A 17929-nucleotide genomic window follows, 5' to 3' on the forward strand; every position below is an offset into this window, starting at 1 on the left:
AGCCTGGCCAACCAGAGAGCCTTGGATGGAGACTCCCAGTCTTTGCAGCAAGCTGGGTGTGTAGGTTTCTACCTTTAGGATGTGACTTCCTAACCTGACAAGGAGCCAAGATGCTTGAGAAATTGCCATTTCCATATCATTTGTCAGTTTCTCTCAGCAGATGGTGCTCTTGAGACCTTCACCCACATGAGTTCAGAGGGCAAGAGCTCCAATTTGGCTACCTCCCAAACTAAAGATCTTCGTGTCCAAGCATTGTCACCAGGAAGCGTATTGCTGAATAAATGCATTCTTGAGTTAATGAATGGGAGGCAGAAAGCCCTGATGCAGTGTCAAAGGAGGGCCTGGTCATCTGGGGGTTGGTCTGGCAATTGAGCCAGGGGCCACCTTCTCTACTTCCCTCTGTAGGGTCGTGAGACTTTGAGGAAGAGACACAGCCCCTGGTGCCTGGAGACCTGGTTTTTAGTCCTGGCTCTGATTCTTAGCTTGCTGTGTGATCTCATGTTTGCACTTGTTCACCACAGTACCTACTTCCCCCTTCATAAAAGGGAGACAGCACCAGTGGGGCTCAAACCCTTTGATAAAAGCTAATATTTTTAGGCTGGGCATGGTGGCTCACACCTGTAATCCCAGCACTTTGGGAGGCCAAGGTGGATGTATGGCTTGAGCTCAGGACTTTGAGACCAGCCTGGACAACATGTTGAAACCCCATCTCTATCAAAAATACAAAAAATTAGCCAGGTGTGGTGGCACTCACCTGTGGTCCCAGCTACTTGGGAGGCTGAGGTGAGAGGATCGCTTGAACTCAGGAGTTTGAGACCAGCCTGGACAACATAGTGAGACTTCATCTCTACAAGAAAAATTAAAAATTAGCTAGGTGTGGTGATACATACCTGTAGTCCTAGCTACTTGGGAGGCTGAGGCAGGAGGATCGCTTGAGCCCAGAAGTTTGAGGTTGCAGTGAGCTATGGTCATGCCACTGCACTCCAGCCTGTGTGATGGAGCAAGACTCCATGCCTATATATATATATATATGTATTATGTAAAATATATGCAAATATATAAAATATATTAATTTTGTGTGTGTGTGTTTAACGGCTGTCAATTCTTTGACACCTCTCCCTTCGAGTGATGAGTTCTATGTCACTTCTCCTTGAATCTGGGCTGACTTTAGTGACCCTCTTAAAATCAATGGGGTATAGTGAAATTAATGCTGTGTGTTTTTGAGGCTGAGTCTTAAGAGGTGAACCAGCTCCCACCTTATTTGCTGGAACATTCTTTCTTGCACCCTGGGCCACCATATAAGAAGCCCAGCTTCCCAACTTCCCTGAAACTGCCCTATGGTCAGGCCATGTGTGGATGCTGTGGTCAACCGCCCAGCTGAGTAGCTGACAGCCGGTGTCACTTGGCAGCTATAAGTAAGCCACCGTAGATCCCCAGACCAATTGCGCCATCAAATGCCTTTAGCATCTGCCAACATTTGGCTGCACTATATGAGAGACCCTGGACAAGAGCTCCCCAGCTAAGCCCTTCCAGAATTCCTGACACACAAAATTGTGAGCAAAATAAAATGATTGTTTCAGGCCACCAAGTGGTAGGTTAATTCGTTACTCACCAGTGGTAACCAGAACACACTCAGACATGGAAAGGGATTGCCCCAAGACCTCCATGGGAGGTGGCAAGACCAGGGCTTAGAATACAGCTTACCTAACCCTCAGCCAGAGTTCTTTCTGCCTGCTCCAATGTGAGGTTGAGACTGTTTCTCAAGCTCTGGGGAGACGCTCCCCAGTGGATATTCTAACCAGGATGGGAAGTGTCAAGCTGTGTAACAGATCTCTGTGCACGACGCCAGGGAACACAGAAGAAAGGTCACATTCCTTCCAGGAAGAAGAGACAAATCTCCTATACAGAAGAATTCCAAATAATTGATGTAAATTCTCTGCAGTCATGGCAGGGGAGCCTAACTCCAACACCTTTGGGGTGATCTGAGTGTAGTGACTTCCTTCCAAACACTACAATATAGAAAGGGGGAACAAAGAATAGCTTTACAATGGAGAGCCCTGGCAAACAGTACCTACACCAGGTGATCAAGTGGTAGGGGAGAAAAGATTTCATTTTCTCACCCACCACTAAGTTCATGGCTGAGGCACCTGTTACAAAGGACAGGTGAACAAGAGAAAGGCACACACAATTTTATTTTTATTTTATTTTATTTTATTTTGTTTATTTTATTTTCTGAGATGGAGTCTTACTCTGTTGCCCAGGTTGGAGTGCAGTGGCGTGATCTCAGCTCACTGCAACCTCCGCCTCCCAGGTTCAAGCGATTCTCCTGCCTCAGCCTCCCGAGTAGCTGGGACTACAGGCACGCACAACCACGCCTGGGTACTTTTTGTATTTTTAGTAGAGACAGGGTTTTACCATGTTGGCCAGGCTGGTCTTGAACTCCTGACCTCATGATCCACCTGCCTCAGCCTCCCAAAGTGCTTGGATTACAGGCATGAGCCACCATGCCCAGCCCACACAATTATTTAATACAAATTTTATGGGACATGAAAGCCTGCAGAAATGAAGACCCAGGGAAAGAGAAAAACTTGTATGCTTAGGTTTGATGATGAGTGAATGGTTGCAGGGAAGTATGACTGAAGGACAAAGGGTATAATCTAATAGTAATAAACTGGGAGACCTTAACAAGGCCTGTTTGATTAGATTCTTGGCATCTCTGTGGCTTCAGTGTTAAGCATGTTCTTTTATCTAGAGAGGATATCTCTCAAATGACCTGCTTCAGGGGAGAAGGGCAGGTGGATGGATGGTCAGAGAGTGACCTTCTTAAGTTTTATGATCTTCTGCTGCTGTTTTCTGTAATGCCAAGGTGCCATATTTTGGGTTATCATGTCCTGAACCCCATCAAAGGAAATTATCCATGATGACGTCATGCATGTACCCTTGATAGAATATGAGGAAAGTGGCACTTTAACTCTGCAGTCTTCCTCCCAAATCCTAATCATGCGAAAAATATCAGAAAAATTCCAACTGGGGCACATTCTGCAACATAACTGACCAGCATTTCTCAAAGCTGTCAAGGTCATTGAAGCCAAGGAGAGTCTGAGAAACTCACAGCCAATAGAATCCTAAGGAGAATTGAGGACTAAATGTAATGTGGGATCTTGGATGGGATCCCGGGACAGAAAAAGGACATTAGGCAAAAGTTAAGGGAATCTGGAAAAAGTAGGGACTTTATTTAATGACAATATATTAATATTGGTTCTTTAGCTATGACAAATGTACCAGAGTAGTGTAAGATGTTAACAGCAGGGAAGATAGGGGGTGAGTTATATAGGAACTCTCTGTATTATCTTTACAACTTTTATGTAAATCCAAAAATATTCTAAAATTTAAAAAGGAAAGATAAAAAGTGTTGGCAAGGGTGTGGAGAAAAGGGAACCTTTGTACACTGTTGGTGGGAATGCAAATTAGTGCAGCCATTATGGAAAACAGAATGGAGGTTCCTCAAAAACTGAAAATGGAACTATCATATGATCCAGCAATTCCACTCCTGATATGTGTCCAAAGGAAATGAAATCAGTATGTCAGAGAGACATCGGCATTCCCATACTCATTGCAATATGATTCACAATAGCCAAGATATAGATGGAATCAACCTAAGTATTCATTGACGGATGGGTAAAGAAAACACGGCATATATACACAATGGAATATTATTCTGACCTTAAATGAAAGGAAATCCTGTCATTTTTGACAACATGGATGAACCTGGAGAACATTGTGCTAAGTGAAATAAGCCAGACACAGGAAGACAAATACCATATGATCTCACTTACATGTGGAATCTGCAGAAGTTGAACTCAGAAGTAGAGATTAGAATATTAGGTACCAGAGTCTGGGGGTGGGGAGAGAATGGGGAAATGTGGGCCAAAGAATACAAACCTCTGGTTCGAGTTGGTGTTTGAAATATAAGTGAAAAATGAGTATAAAATATATATTTAAAATTATAAAATATAAAAAAATTAAAAAGGGTACAAAGTGTCAGATAGAAGAAATAAATTTTTGAGATCTATTGCACAGCATGGTGACAAATGTTAATAATACCGTATTGTATGTTTCAAAATTGCTCGGCTGGGCGCGTTGGCTCACGTCTGTAATCCCAGCACTTTGGGAGGCTGAGGCGGGCGGATCATGAGGTCAGCAGATCGAGACCATCCTGGCTAACACGGTGAAACCCCGTCTCTACTAAAAATACAAAAAATTAGCCGGGCATGGTGGCGGGCGCCTGTAGTCCCAGCTACTTGGGAGGCTGAGGTAGGAGAATGGCATGAACCCGGGAGGCAGAGCTGGCAGTGAGCCAAGACCGCACCACTGCACTCTAGCCTGGCCAACAGAGCGAGACTCCGTCTCAAAAAAAAAAAAAAAAAAAAATTGCTAAGAAAGTAAAATTCAGATGTTCTCACCACAAAAAAATGGTAAGCATTCGAGATGATGGATAAGTTAATTATCTCAATTAACCATTCCACCATATATACAAATATCAAAATAATCACACTGTACCCAACAAATATATATAATTGTTGCCAATATAAAATTTAAAAAAAGGAAAAGAAAGAAAAAGAGGCCACATGCCAAGGCTGCTCCCAGCTGTGTGAAGGAAACTGATTTGATAAGCTACGTGGCTTCTCTTTGTCCTTCCCAAACCTCTCACCCTAGGGTGTTACCCTTCCTCCACCAGGGAATGGAAAGAACACAAGGTTCAGAGTCAAACAGGTGGAGACCACCCCAGCCCTGCGGCTGACTGGTTTCAGGAGCTTGGCTAAGTCACTCAGCCTCGCTGGGTCTGTAAAATGCAGAAACGTCTATCCCACGCTGAATTTATAGGATTCAATGAAGCAATGTGTTAAAGCACTTCTAAAGGTATAAAAGCTTTTATAATCTTCTTCAGACCCACAGACTTGAATGACTGTTTTAAAACATGTTTTAAATATGCAGTTTCCGAAAGTATACACTTACCATATACACAATTTTATATGAATCCGTGGTGGGATCACCTACATGCCTGGCATGTGTGTGCAGTCTTTTGTTTTCTTTTCCTTTTTTACTTATTCTTCCTCCTTTTCTCCTCCCTGCCTTTCATCTAGTATGTATACCTCTGTATTTTTATCCATATTTTATAGCCCTATGTATATATTTGCATATCTGTGTAGTTATACATATACACATATACATGCATAACAGCCATGGGCAAGGTTGCTACTATTTACAAAAAAAAGTTGGAATATAATATGTATGCTTTTTTTTTTGCATCTTACTTTTCTTCCTTAAAACACGTGTTAATGTTTTAAGTTATTTGATAATGCCCTATTTCATCTTTTTAGCATCCTTGTACATATTCTGATGTTTTTATTTCTTCAGGTTACATTCCCAGAGTGATATTTCTGGGTGGATAAAAGCAAAGTGTATTTTCTGTCTTTTTAATTTTAGCAGATGTTGCCAGGGCCGCATGTGGATGACTTAACTTGTAATGTCACTGCACTTGTCACTGTGGCAAGGAGAAAGCCTTGACCTGAGAGTCAGGCGGAAGTCAGCTCTGCAAGGGATGGGCTGTGTTACTTTGGACAAGTTGGCTTCCCTCTCTGGGCTTTGATTTTGTAGTGGGTAAAATAGGTGGTTGGGCTAAGACAGTGTTGTTTAAATTAATAATGCAGGTGATGTCCTCATAAATAAAATATTTTTGATGACCTATTTATGAAACAGAGATAGAGGATACTCTGGGGAAGCAGAGTCCCTGCCTTCTTGATCTTTCCTATATGCCCTCAGAGGTCCTTCAGCAACTCCCAGAAGAGAAGACTATGCTGAGCGCAGTTAGAACTCACGGGCATTTCCGGAAGTCCTATATTCTAAGTGTGTGCCAGTGACGCCTCCCAAAGAACAAGATCAAGGGCTTGTTTTTCCATGTGCCTCTTGAACCCCCTCCCCACTTAATCCTAACCATATTTAAGCCTGATGATCCCCATTCCAGGTATTTGTACAAAATTCCTTTCCATCCTCTCCCTAGAAAGAATACCAAGGGCTGGGCCAAAAGAAAAGAGTTAAAGCAAGGAGTATTTCTAGATACCCTCACATAGACCCTCACTTCCAGGGGCTTCACTCCGTCAAGAGGAATTTTAAAACTTTCTGTGAAAAAAATATAAAACCCAATGTTAGCAAAGATGTGGAGAAACAGGCATTCTCATACCATTCTCCCAATTCATCCTTTCATAGAATTCCTGGTAGCATGAATTGATACATCATTTCTGGAGAGCAGTTTGGCAAAGTGAATTTAATGTCTCATAAAAATGCATGTGGATTGATCCAGGAATTTCCTTCTGGAAGTTGGTCTTAGGGAAGTTATCAGTCAAGTACACCAAGATCTATACACAAACCTGTTCATTTTAACCTTACTTATAAAAATAATTTCTAATAGCACACCCAGGGATTTCACTTCCAGTAAATGCCTTACAGCAGAGTTATATGGAAATACACTTTTTTTCTTTTTCGAGACAGAATCTCACTCTGTCAGCCTGGCTGGAGTGCAGTGGCATGATCTCAGCTCACTGCAACCTCTGCTTCCCAGGCTCAAGCGATTCTCATTCTCCTGCCTCAGCCTTCCAAGTAGATGGGACTACAGGCAGGTGCCACCACACCTGGCTAATTTTTGTATTTTTAGTAGAGAAGAGTTTTCACCATGTTGGCCAGGCTGGTCTTGAACGCCTGACCTCAAGTAATCCACCCACCTCAGCCTTCCAAAGTGCTGGGACTACAGGCATAAGCCACTGCGCCCAGCCAAGAAATACAAATATTTTTACTAGATATTGTTGAGAGAGGAAATTTCTCATGTGATCCATTTTTAATTATGAAAGGATATAATATTTAAATGTGCATTAGGATATTTCACAAAATGTTAACATGATCCTTGGTGATGAAAAATCTTGGGTAATGTATTTGTCATTACAGTCTGTAATTTGTGTATTTTCCCCAAAAGTGGACATGGATATTTACTGTATAAAAATATAAAAATACATGAATAAATATATTTATAGGGATTACATTGGTCAGAAGACTGACTCATGAATTTGTTTCCTTTTAGAAATGGAAATCTTTTTAATTTTAAAAGCAAAAAGTTTGCTTGTTGCAAAAAATAAGGAACTCTGGAAGACAATTTTACATATGTACACATTGTACACATATGTACACATTTTTCTTTTCTGATTGATGTTGCACAGTGTTCTGCTGTCACAAAAAAAAGCTTTGACACAACAACATGAATGAATTTCAAGAGTATTTTGCTTAATAAATGAAGCCAGACTCAGAGGTTACATACTCTATGGCTCCATTTATATGACATTCTATAGGAATGGAAACAGATTAGTAGTTGAAGAGCCTGATGGTGGGAGAAGGGCTGACAATAAAGATGCAGCCCTAGGAAAATTTGGAGGATGGTAGAACTGCTCAGTATCTTGAGTATAGCAATCATTTGTCAAAACACATAGACCTATCTACCAAAGCAATTGAATTTTACTCAGTGTAGATTTAGAATAAATAATAATTTTAAAGGATGATTCAAAGAGTAGGAGTCTTGCTCACTTACCCTGCAATAGCATTGGATAAATCCTCACAATTCTAATTGCTTGAAGCTATACATATAGATACTGCAGCTCTACTCTTTCATTTCTTGGAGGTTGAGGATCTAAAATCTTCCCCAACTCTGCCTTGGCAGAGCCTGTCCAGCAGATAAGGAAGTGACTCTGGGATTGAGAGCTGCAGGTGCCAGCACTGTGCACCTGCTCAATCAATAGAGCATACCCAGGAAACCTGAGACCATATTAGCTGCGTTTTAAAGAACTTTCAGTACCCCAGACGAAACTGATCTATGGATTCATGTTCCTTATTCTATACTGCAAGGTGTCTGGAAATTCTGCAGTAACCAAGTATTGTCACCTGTTTCCCTTAGAACTCATCCACTGATAGCCAGGGGGCAGAGGTTGCAGTGAGCCGAGATCACGCCATTGCACTCCAGCCTGGGCAACAAAAGCAAAAATACAACTCAAAAACAAACAAACAAAAACCAAGAAAACAAGAACTCATCTGCTGGTAGCAACATTTTACTGGCCGAAGAAAACACTGTTGCTTCACAGCAAACTACGTAAGGTCTAACTCACCCATCGTTCTTGCAGTTCTCTCTGCTTTCTCATTCCCCAGTAAACCCCAAGGTCACCTCCAAGCTTTCATCATTAAAGGGGAGGGAAGAGGTCATCAGTAGAGCACCTGTGTGCCAGACATTGAGCCAAGCACTTTATATCACTGCAGCCTCTTCCTGGCAGTATGATCTTGAGAAAGTGTCTTAACTTCTCTGAACCTTTACCCTTACTTGTTGAATGGAGATATTAATAACACTCACCTCTCAGAGTTATTGTGAAGATTGAGTTAATGGAAGTAAAGCACTTACAATATGTCTAATAGATAGTAACTGCCCAAAACATAGTAATTATTATTAATAGTAGTAATCATATTGCTATCATTATTATCACAAGAATTATTCATTAAGTGTTTACTATGCATCAGGCACTGTGCTTGGCAAATTGCATATATCACCTCATTTAATTCTTTTACTGAACCCAGTGAGGCAATTATCAAGGTAGATTTGAATGCATTATTTCGAGTGGACATTTTGATTCCCATTATACAGGTGAAAAAATAAGGCTCAGAGAGGTTGAGTAACTTGCACAAGCTCACACAGTAATGGGAATACAGGTCTATCAGATTTCCAAGCCCACCCTTACAACACCAAGGGAGTAGAGTAGTAGAGCAAAACCTTTAATGATATTCCCCAAGTCCCAGACTTGACTTTGAATGTCAACTTTTTGCTGTATGGCCTTAGGCAATTACTCAACCTCTCTGAATCTGAAAAATGGGAGGATACTGGTACCTACCTTTAAAGGTGTTACCAGTATTTAAAGAGTGGGGGATGGGCCAGGCACGATGGCTCACATCTGTAATCCCAGCACTTTGGGAGGCTGAGGCAGGTGATCACCTGAGGTCAGGAGTTCAAGACCAGCCTGCCTAACATGGTGAAACCCCATCTCTACTAAAAATACCAAAATTAGCCGGGCATGGTGGCACATGCTTGTAATCCCAGCTACTGAGGAGGCTGAGGCAGGAAACTCGCTTGAACCCGGGAGGTGGAGGTTGCAGTGAGCCAAGATTGCACCACTGCACTCCAGGCTGGGCGACAGAGTGAGACTCTGTTTAAAAAAAAAAAAGAGTGGGAGATGGAAATTGAAGCCACTTAGCACAGTGTCTGTTATGTGGTAAGTCGTCAAACAAAGATGATGATGATGACAATTTATATCTCTCAGCTTCTAGGCACATAGATACCTATTTCAGCTAACAAATTGCTACAGTAGTTTGTTTCAGAAATTATAAAGACACATGCACCCTTATGTTCATTGCAGCACTATTCACAATAGCAAAGACATGAAATCAACCTAAATGCCCATCAATGGTAGACTAGATAAAGAAAATGTGGTACATATATACCAAGGAATACTATGCAGCCATAAAGAAGAATGAGATCCTGTCTTTGGCAAGGACATGGATGAAGAAGGTGGAGGCCATTCTCCTTAGCAAACTAACACAGGAGCAGAGAGCCAAATACCACATGTTCTCACTTATAAGTGGGAGCTAAATGATGAGAACACATGGGCACTTAGAGAGGAACAATATACACTGGGGCCTTTTGGAGGGTGGAGGGTGGAGAAGGGAGAGGAAAAATAACCAATGAGTACTATGCTTAATACCTGAGTGATGAAATAATCTGTACTATGAATCCCCATGACACATGTTTACCTATATAACAAACCTGCACTTGTACTCTCTGAAGTTAAAATTTTTTTTTTGAGGGAGAGTCTCGCTCTGTTGCCCAAGCTGGAGTGCAATGGCACGATCGCGGCTCACTGCAACCTCTGCCTCCCAGGTTCAAGCCATTCTCCTGCCTCGGCGTCCTGAGTAGCTGGGATTACAGGCGCCTGCCACCATGACTGGCTAATTTTTTGTATTTTTAGTAGAGACGGGGTTTCACTATGCTGGCCAGGCTGATCTCTAACTCCTGACCTCGTGATCTGCCTGCCTTGGTCTCCCAAAGTGCTGGGATTACAGGCGTGAGCCACCGCGCCCAGCCAAAATAAAAGTTTTTAAAAAAAATTTCTTAAAGTGAAACATTTCATTTTATTTCATTCCAGCTTTTGCCTGCATAATCTGAAATTGCTACTGATCATTCTTTACACATCTTGTTTAGTCTGTCTGGGAAGCTGAATGGACACTTGGCGGGAATGGCTTGGATGGGAAGCCCAAGATGGAGGTTAGAACCTCATGAGTAATAAACATTCATGCTCGTGCACATGCGCACACAAATGGTGCTGTCAACATTTGCCTAAAGTGTAAGCTGCTTATAAAAATGTTTTACTTTCCTAGCTCCATGGTTTATTCATTTAACATTCCTCATTAAGGGTTTAGATCTATATCAAAATGGGGTTATTTTTATTTTAAAAACATACACATGATTATTTCCTGATTAAAAATTGTTATGGACTTAATGGAAAAAGTTAAACACATATGGAAATATATCATGTAGAGGAAATCATGACTGTCTTAAAATCTCCTGTCTTCCCCAATCCACTCCCTAAAATAACCACAGCTGGCAGTTTGTGGTATGTTTTAGAAAAAAGTATGTGAAGATGGTAGACAAGATAGAGAATGATCTGGACTGGGTGGACATTGATGAGATAAAATGATGAGACTGAATATCAAGTACTCTTCCATCCTACAAACTAACTGAATAAAGACTGGATGGGAAGAATGTCACAGGGTACATGAGAGAGAAAAAAGACATTAGAGGATTCTAGTTGAGGTTAAGCTTAGCAATACTGAATCATTTACTGGTGATTCCACCCACCTTGCCCTTCAGAAAAAAAATTAATTCTGACTATCAGAGAGTTTATATTCTGGTAAGAGAAATGGACGTTAAACAAAAAAATCATATATATGTGTGTGTGTGTGTGTATTACATTGTTATGTTATATTATATTATATTACATTATAACATCTATGTATATAATTTCCATTGCGATAAATGCTGTAGAGTAATAGGTCTCAAACAAGAGTGATTTTGCTCCCCATGGTACATTCAGCAATATCTAGAGATATTTTTGGTTGTCACAATTGAAGGGAAACAGGAGTGGTTCTGGGGTCTAGTGGGTAGTGGCCAGGGATGCTGCTCAACATCTTAAAATACACACGGCAGTTCCCACAACAAAGAATTGTCCAAAGCAAAATGTGAATAGTTCTGGTTACATAGAGCTAGGAATCCATATCCCATGTAAACATAAAGCCACCAATTCAGTGGTTTTATGCAACAGAGGCTGCTTCTTGCTCATATGAATTCCAATAATTAATTCGTAAAGCAGTTAACCCTCTGATGAATTATCAAGAGCCCACTTTTATTAGTCTGTTCTCACGCTGCTAATAAAGACATATCCAAGACTGGGTAATTTATAAGAGAAAGAGGTTTAATTAATTCACAGTTCCACTGGGCTGGGGAGGCCTCAGGAAACTTACAATCATGGTGGAAGGGGAAGCAAACACATCTTTCTTCACACGGCAGCAGCAAGAAGTGCAGAGCGAAGTTGGGGAAAAGTCCCTTATAAAACCATCAGATCTTGTCAGAACTCACTCACCATCACGAGAACAGCACGGAGGTAACCGCCTCCATGATTCAATTACCTCTCACCGGGTTCCTCCCAAGACGTGTGGGGATTATGGGAACTTCAATACAAGATGAGATTTGGGTAGGGACACAGCCGAACCATACCACCACGTCATAGGAGAGGAAACAGAATCTCTCAACTTCAACCCCACCCCAATATTACGCAGTGGTAGAAACATCCAACCATTAAGCTTGAAAGCGAAACAGTAAAACCAACACAGATTCAGCTTATGTCGGGGTTGTTCCTTTGGATGTGTGGGTACTATGAATAACCTCCAATAAAGAGGAGAAAATAAATCATTGAGCCCAGAATGGTACGGAAAACAATGACTGAATCAATTCAAATCACATAAGCTCTACTTTCAAATATCTTAAATGTCTTTACTTTTGTCCATCTTTGTTACACTACCACAGTACCTATCACACCACCATCACCCTTAGCCTGGAGGAAGACAGTAGGAACCTAATTGCCTTCCTCCACACCTTCTAACTGCATGCTCCACACAGCAGCCAGAATGTTACTTTTCAGAAATTTTTATTTTAATCAAAAAAGGTATGTGTGTGAATTTTTTTGAGTTAATAGTGAGAATTTATAAATGGTTTTGCAAATTAAAGAGAATTCTGTCTCTGAAAGGCAACCAGGAGAGTGTTTCTGTTCTTCTGTTATTTGCTCACAAGCAAAAATTCGAAAAGCCGATGAAAGACCCTTAGTGCTTGCAGGTAGCCACTTTCTTATCAAAACAAGACAAAAGAGTAAATCGAACCATCCAGAAAATCACGTATCCACCCCTTAATAATATTAATTGAGAAAATCTCACACAGTGACAGTGTGAACAATGTGCGTGATATTTTAAAACTCAAAAAGTACAAAAAACTTTTTATGTAAAATTGGTCAATTCTGTTCCTCTCCATCCTTAGTTCAGTCCCACTACCCATAGGCGACTAATTTCTTCTAGGGTTTATCTGCATAAAACTAAATAATATACACATACTGTCATTTTTATTTATCAATTTTAGTCTGTTAACTCCTCTTATGGTAGATAAGGATTTAGCTCCCTTATAATTACCTCTCCTCTTTATTTTCTCCCTGTCCTGTAAATTTTTGGTTAAATATTCAGTATTTACATTGTTATGACTGTACTAATTTTCTTAAAAGCTGAGCTAAATAATACCTTCTAATCATGTTACTGACTTGGTTAACTTTTCATTTTTTCCTGGAGTTGACAATTGCCTCTTTTTTTCCATTTGTTTAACTATCTGTATTTTTTAAATTACTCCACCATACTTATCAAATGTCTACCAGTATTATTTTGTAAGTGCTGAATGAACTTTTAAAAACATAGACCTTGTTACACCCCTTTTTAAAACTCTTCAGTTACTTCCCATAGCACTCAGAATAAAATCCCAACTCTCTACCTTGGCCCATAGAACTCTGCATGACCTAGCCTCTGCCTACTTTTCCAAGCCTTCTCAAGCCAACCTCCCTGTCATTGTAGACTTTTTACATTTCCTAGAATACTCAAGCCCCTTTTTTCCCTGTCTCTTTGCCTGGATAGTTCATTCTTAAACTTCAGATCTTTTTTGAAATGTTGTCTCCTCACAGAGCCTTTCTGTATCCATTGTTTATAAATTAATGCTGCCATCTCATTATTTTACTGCTTTCCTCTTTTATACATTTCAAGGTTTTTTCATTGCCTTTTCTGTATTCCCTGATGTTTCTCTCTCCTCCTTACTCACCTTAATTTTCATGATTAATCGTTATAATGACAACTTCCTTCCTTCATTCACTTCATAGAAGTCACTTGGCAAAATCAAAAACTTGTTTATTCAACTCTACCTTTTTTTTTTTTTTGCCTCATACCCATGCAGTTGAATGTAGCTGAGGGAAAAAGCATACAACTGCAATAATCATAACTACAAACCCTAAGCTACAAACCCCTTAAAGCTGCCAAGTAATAATTTTCTATTCCCCTATGACATTTGTGTTCTCAGTCCTAGAAGACTATTGTGCATCTCATCTTTACACCTGAAACCCCTGATGCCTCCTTCTCCCCCTTCACTCCCAATTGACAATCTTGCTTTTTACTGTTTTGGGAAAATAGAAGCAGTCAGAGGAGAACTTCTCTGGACTCCCACATAGGGTCTATCTACCTACTCTTTGCTCTCTCCTGATTTTACAGAGAAACGTCTCAGTTTTGACTCCTAAGTGCATGCTCACTTGGGTACGTAGACACCATTCCTTCTCAACTATTGAAGAACAGCAGTCCAACAGTTCTGCCTCTTCCCTCCCATGGCATCATTTTTCCCTCCCACTTGGGTCATTTCCATGAGTATGCAAACTTCCCACTAAGTCTTCAATTTTAGAAAAAAAAAAAAAGCCTTCCTTTGACCTCACATCCCTCACCATCTACATTCCTATTTCTTTACTTAATTTTGAAATGAAACACCTTGAAATATCATCTGTACCCACTTTATCTAATTCTTCTCCTTCCATTCTTTCTTAGACCCACCTTTTGCCCTGACCACTTGACCAAACTTCTTTTGTCAAGGTTACCATTTTTTTCCCACATTGCTAACTCCAATGTTCTATTTCCCATCCTCTTACTGAATCAGCAGCGGTAGTTATAACACATTATCACTTTCTCTTCTATGGAAAATTCTTATCACTTGGCTTAGCAGATACCAAACACACTTTGTGGTTCTCTTTCTATCTCACTGTGTGCTCCTTCTCAGCCTCCTTCACTGATTCTTCCTCCAGTCCCCTCCCTCTTTATGGTGGATCCCCCACTCTGCCCTCGGTCATCTTCTCTGCCTACCCTCACTCTGTCTCTGTCTACACTCTGTCTACATTCACTCCCTTGGAGTTGTCATTCAGTCTTATGGCTTCAAATGCCATCTATCTGCTGACCACATCCACATTTACATCCGTTTGTAAGATTTTTCCCTGAGTTCATCCTAAGATCTATCTATTATGTTTGTTTTTCAAGGGGCTATCTTCTTTTCATGCATTTGATTCATTTCCTTACTCTTTAGGCATTTTAAACATATTTATTTTAAAGTCATTTCCAGATTCAAATTCCTGTCTTAGCTCTAATTCTTTGGGTGTGAATTCTTCTCAGGCTCCACACAGCTGTATTGTTGTTGTTGTTGTTGGCTTCTTGGTTGAGTGTTTCCACATGAGCAGGTTGTGCAAGTTCCAACATTACACACATGTCAAAGGCTTGAGATTCTAATTTTTCACAATGAATTCTGTTTCATACCACAGCTTAAGAGAAACATCCTGGTATGGGTTGTGTACTCTGGCCAGTGGGTTTAGTCTTTCTGATACACAGTCATGGACAGCATGGCCCCTTCCTGACTACTAGATTTATTTAGAGAGCTCACTTCCAGCTTCCTGTTGTCAGTGTCCATGACCTTGACCTTGACTCTCATTCCTTATTGGGCATTAAGCCCAGCCCCTCTATTCCAATTGATTACTGTCTTTCCCTTCCCTTCCCTTCCTTTCCCTTCTCTCCTTCCTTCCCTCTTTCCCTCCCTCCCTCCCTTCCTTCCTTTACTTATATCTTCACTCAATTTGCTTTATTCATTTTTAAAATGAAAAATGCATAAATTTAAGGTGTCCAACATGATGTTTTGATATACATAGCGAAATGACTAGTACAGTCAAGCAAATTAACATTTCCATCTCCTCATATACTTAACCTTTGTATGTGTGTGGTAAGAACCCCTAAAATCTACTCTTAGCAAATTTTAGGTATGCAATATATTATTAACTATAGTCACCATGTTGTACATTAGGTCTGCAAAATTTATTCATCTTGTAACTGCAAGTTTGTGCCCTTTGATCAACATCTCCCCATTTTTTCCCAGCCCTCAACTCCTGGTAACCACTGTTCCATTCTCTGTTTCTATGTATTTGACTTATTTAGATTCCACATATAAATGAGATCATGCAATATTTTTTTCTTCTGGGTCTGGCTTATTTAACTTAGCATAATATCCTACACATTCATCCATATTGTTGCAAATGGCAAAGTCACCTTCTTTAAGGCTCCATCATATTCCATGGTGTGTGTGCATGTGTTTGTGTGTGTGTGTGTGTATGTGTGTGTGTGTGTATGTGTATAAAATTTTCTTTATCCAGTCATCCACTTAGGTTGTCTTCATGTCTTGGTTATTGTGGATAATGCTACAGTGATTATGGGACTGCAGATATCTCTTCAGGGTGCTAATTTCATTTCCTTTGGGTATATACCTAGCAAAGGGATTGCTGGGTCATATTGTAGTTCAAGTTTTAATTTTTTGAGGAACCCCTATATTGTTTTCTGTAAAGGCTGTACTAATGTACCTTCCCACCAATAGGGTACAAGAGTTCCCAATGTGCCCATTGATTTTAACTCCCATTTCCTGTTATCACTTGCAAACCCTTTTATATTTTTGCCACCCGAAGAGTTCCCCTTCTTACATTTGAGCTTTGCTGTATGTTAAACACTTTTGGTTACATGTTTTTCCAGAATTTCTCTATTTGGAGTAGGAGCCTCTGCCTCCTTCATTCTCTGTTATGTAACACTTATATTTTCTTCAATGCACCATTTATTTTATTTTGTTTGCTTATTATCAGTGCCCCAGGAAAATGTAAACCCATGAGGGTCAGGGCCATGTCTGTCTTATCCCTTGTCCTACTTTTCTGTGGCAGACAGTTTGTGGGCCCCACCTAGATTCCCTTAGCATTCACTATTTCCAGACATGCCAGTGGCTTCTTACTGCAAACATTGTGACTCTGCCCTGGGGGATTTCTTTGCCTGCAGGAGTGCCAGGTTCACATACTGGACAGGCTGTAGGTCAGAGAGTCATCCCCTGGGAGTACTCCTTGATTCATGAGAGATGGAAGCTAGTGAATAAATATTTCAGCTTTTCTTGCCTCTCACCTGGGCTGACTCTGAGACATTTTTCTGAGAAATGTTTTATGCAGTCTTTCCGAGGTCTGCAGTGGGATCAAATGCCAGCTGCCCACACTAGCAACATGCTTTCAAACACCCTATTGGTTGTTATCTTGCCCTGTCTCATTTTGTCATCCACCTTCCAAATTACTTTCACTCACAACCTTTTATTGGGTCTGCTTCTGGAAAAAAAAATTCAAGCTGAGACACCCTATGGCTCAGAAAGGTTCCTGGGGATACAACTGGATCCACTCTGAATGAATGAATGAATACATATGAAGAAATTGTATCCAGGTCAAGCACAGTTGCTCACGCCCATAATCCCAGCACTTTGGGAGGTGAAGGTGGGAGGAGCTTGAGCTGGTAACCACTGTTCCATTCTCTGTTTCTATGTATTTGACTTATTTAGATTCCACCTATAAATGAGATCATGCAATATTTTGGAGATCAGCCTGGGCAACAGACTGAGACCCCATCTTAACAAAAAATTTAAAAATTATCTAGGCGTGGTGATGAGCATCTGTACTCCCAGCTACTTGGGAGGCTGATCTGGGAGGACTGATTGAGCACAGCAGGTTGAGGCTGCAGTGAACCATGACTGTGCCACTGCACTCCAGCCTGTGTGACACAGCAAGACCCTGTCTCAAAAATAAATTTAAAAAAACCAGTTTTTAAAAAGGAGAAATTGCATTCAAATCCCCTAAAAGTAAAACAAGTTGCAGTTTGAAGAATTGGCATGCTACCCTTAGGCTTAAGACAGTGAAAATATCCAGGGAGTGTAATAGAGGGGAGGGAAGGGGCAGATGTGTGTCATTTGTCCATCATCATCACTTTAAATAGAGTTCAATAGGGTATCATTCTTTCTCCTACCCTTGGGACAATAGTGACACCTGTTCAGCTTCTCCCATACTTTGTATTACATAAACAATGATGTAGTGAACATCCTAATAATTGCATCTTTGCACATTTCTATGAGAACTGCTGTAAGAGAAATTCCTGGAAATTGCTATGAGTGTCATAAACTGTGAGTCTTTTGCATTTATCAGATCTGTCAAATTGCTCTCCAGTTTTGCATTCCTCACATCCTTAACAACAATAAGTGTAACCCACGTGCTTCCTCTTTGCCAATTTTGTATATGAATCGCAGACTTTTTGTGGCTAGAATTTGCATGTCCACAAATGT

Source organism: Pan troglodytes, chromosome 10 (genome assembly GCF_028858775.2).
Source record: "Pan troglodytes isolate AG18354 chromosome 10, NHGRI_mPanTro3-v2.0_pri, whole genome shotgun sequence".
NCBI lineage: Eukaryota > Metazoa > Chordata > Mammalia > Primates > Hominidae > Pan > Pan troglodytes.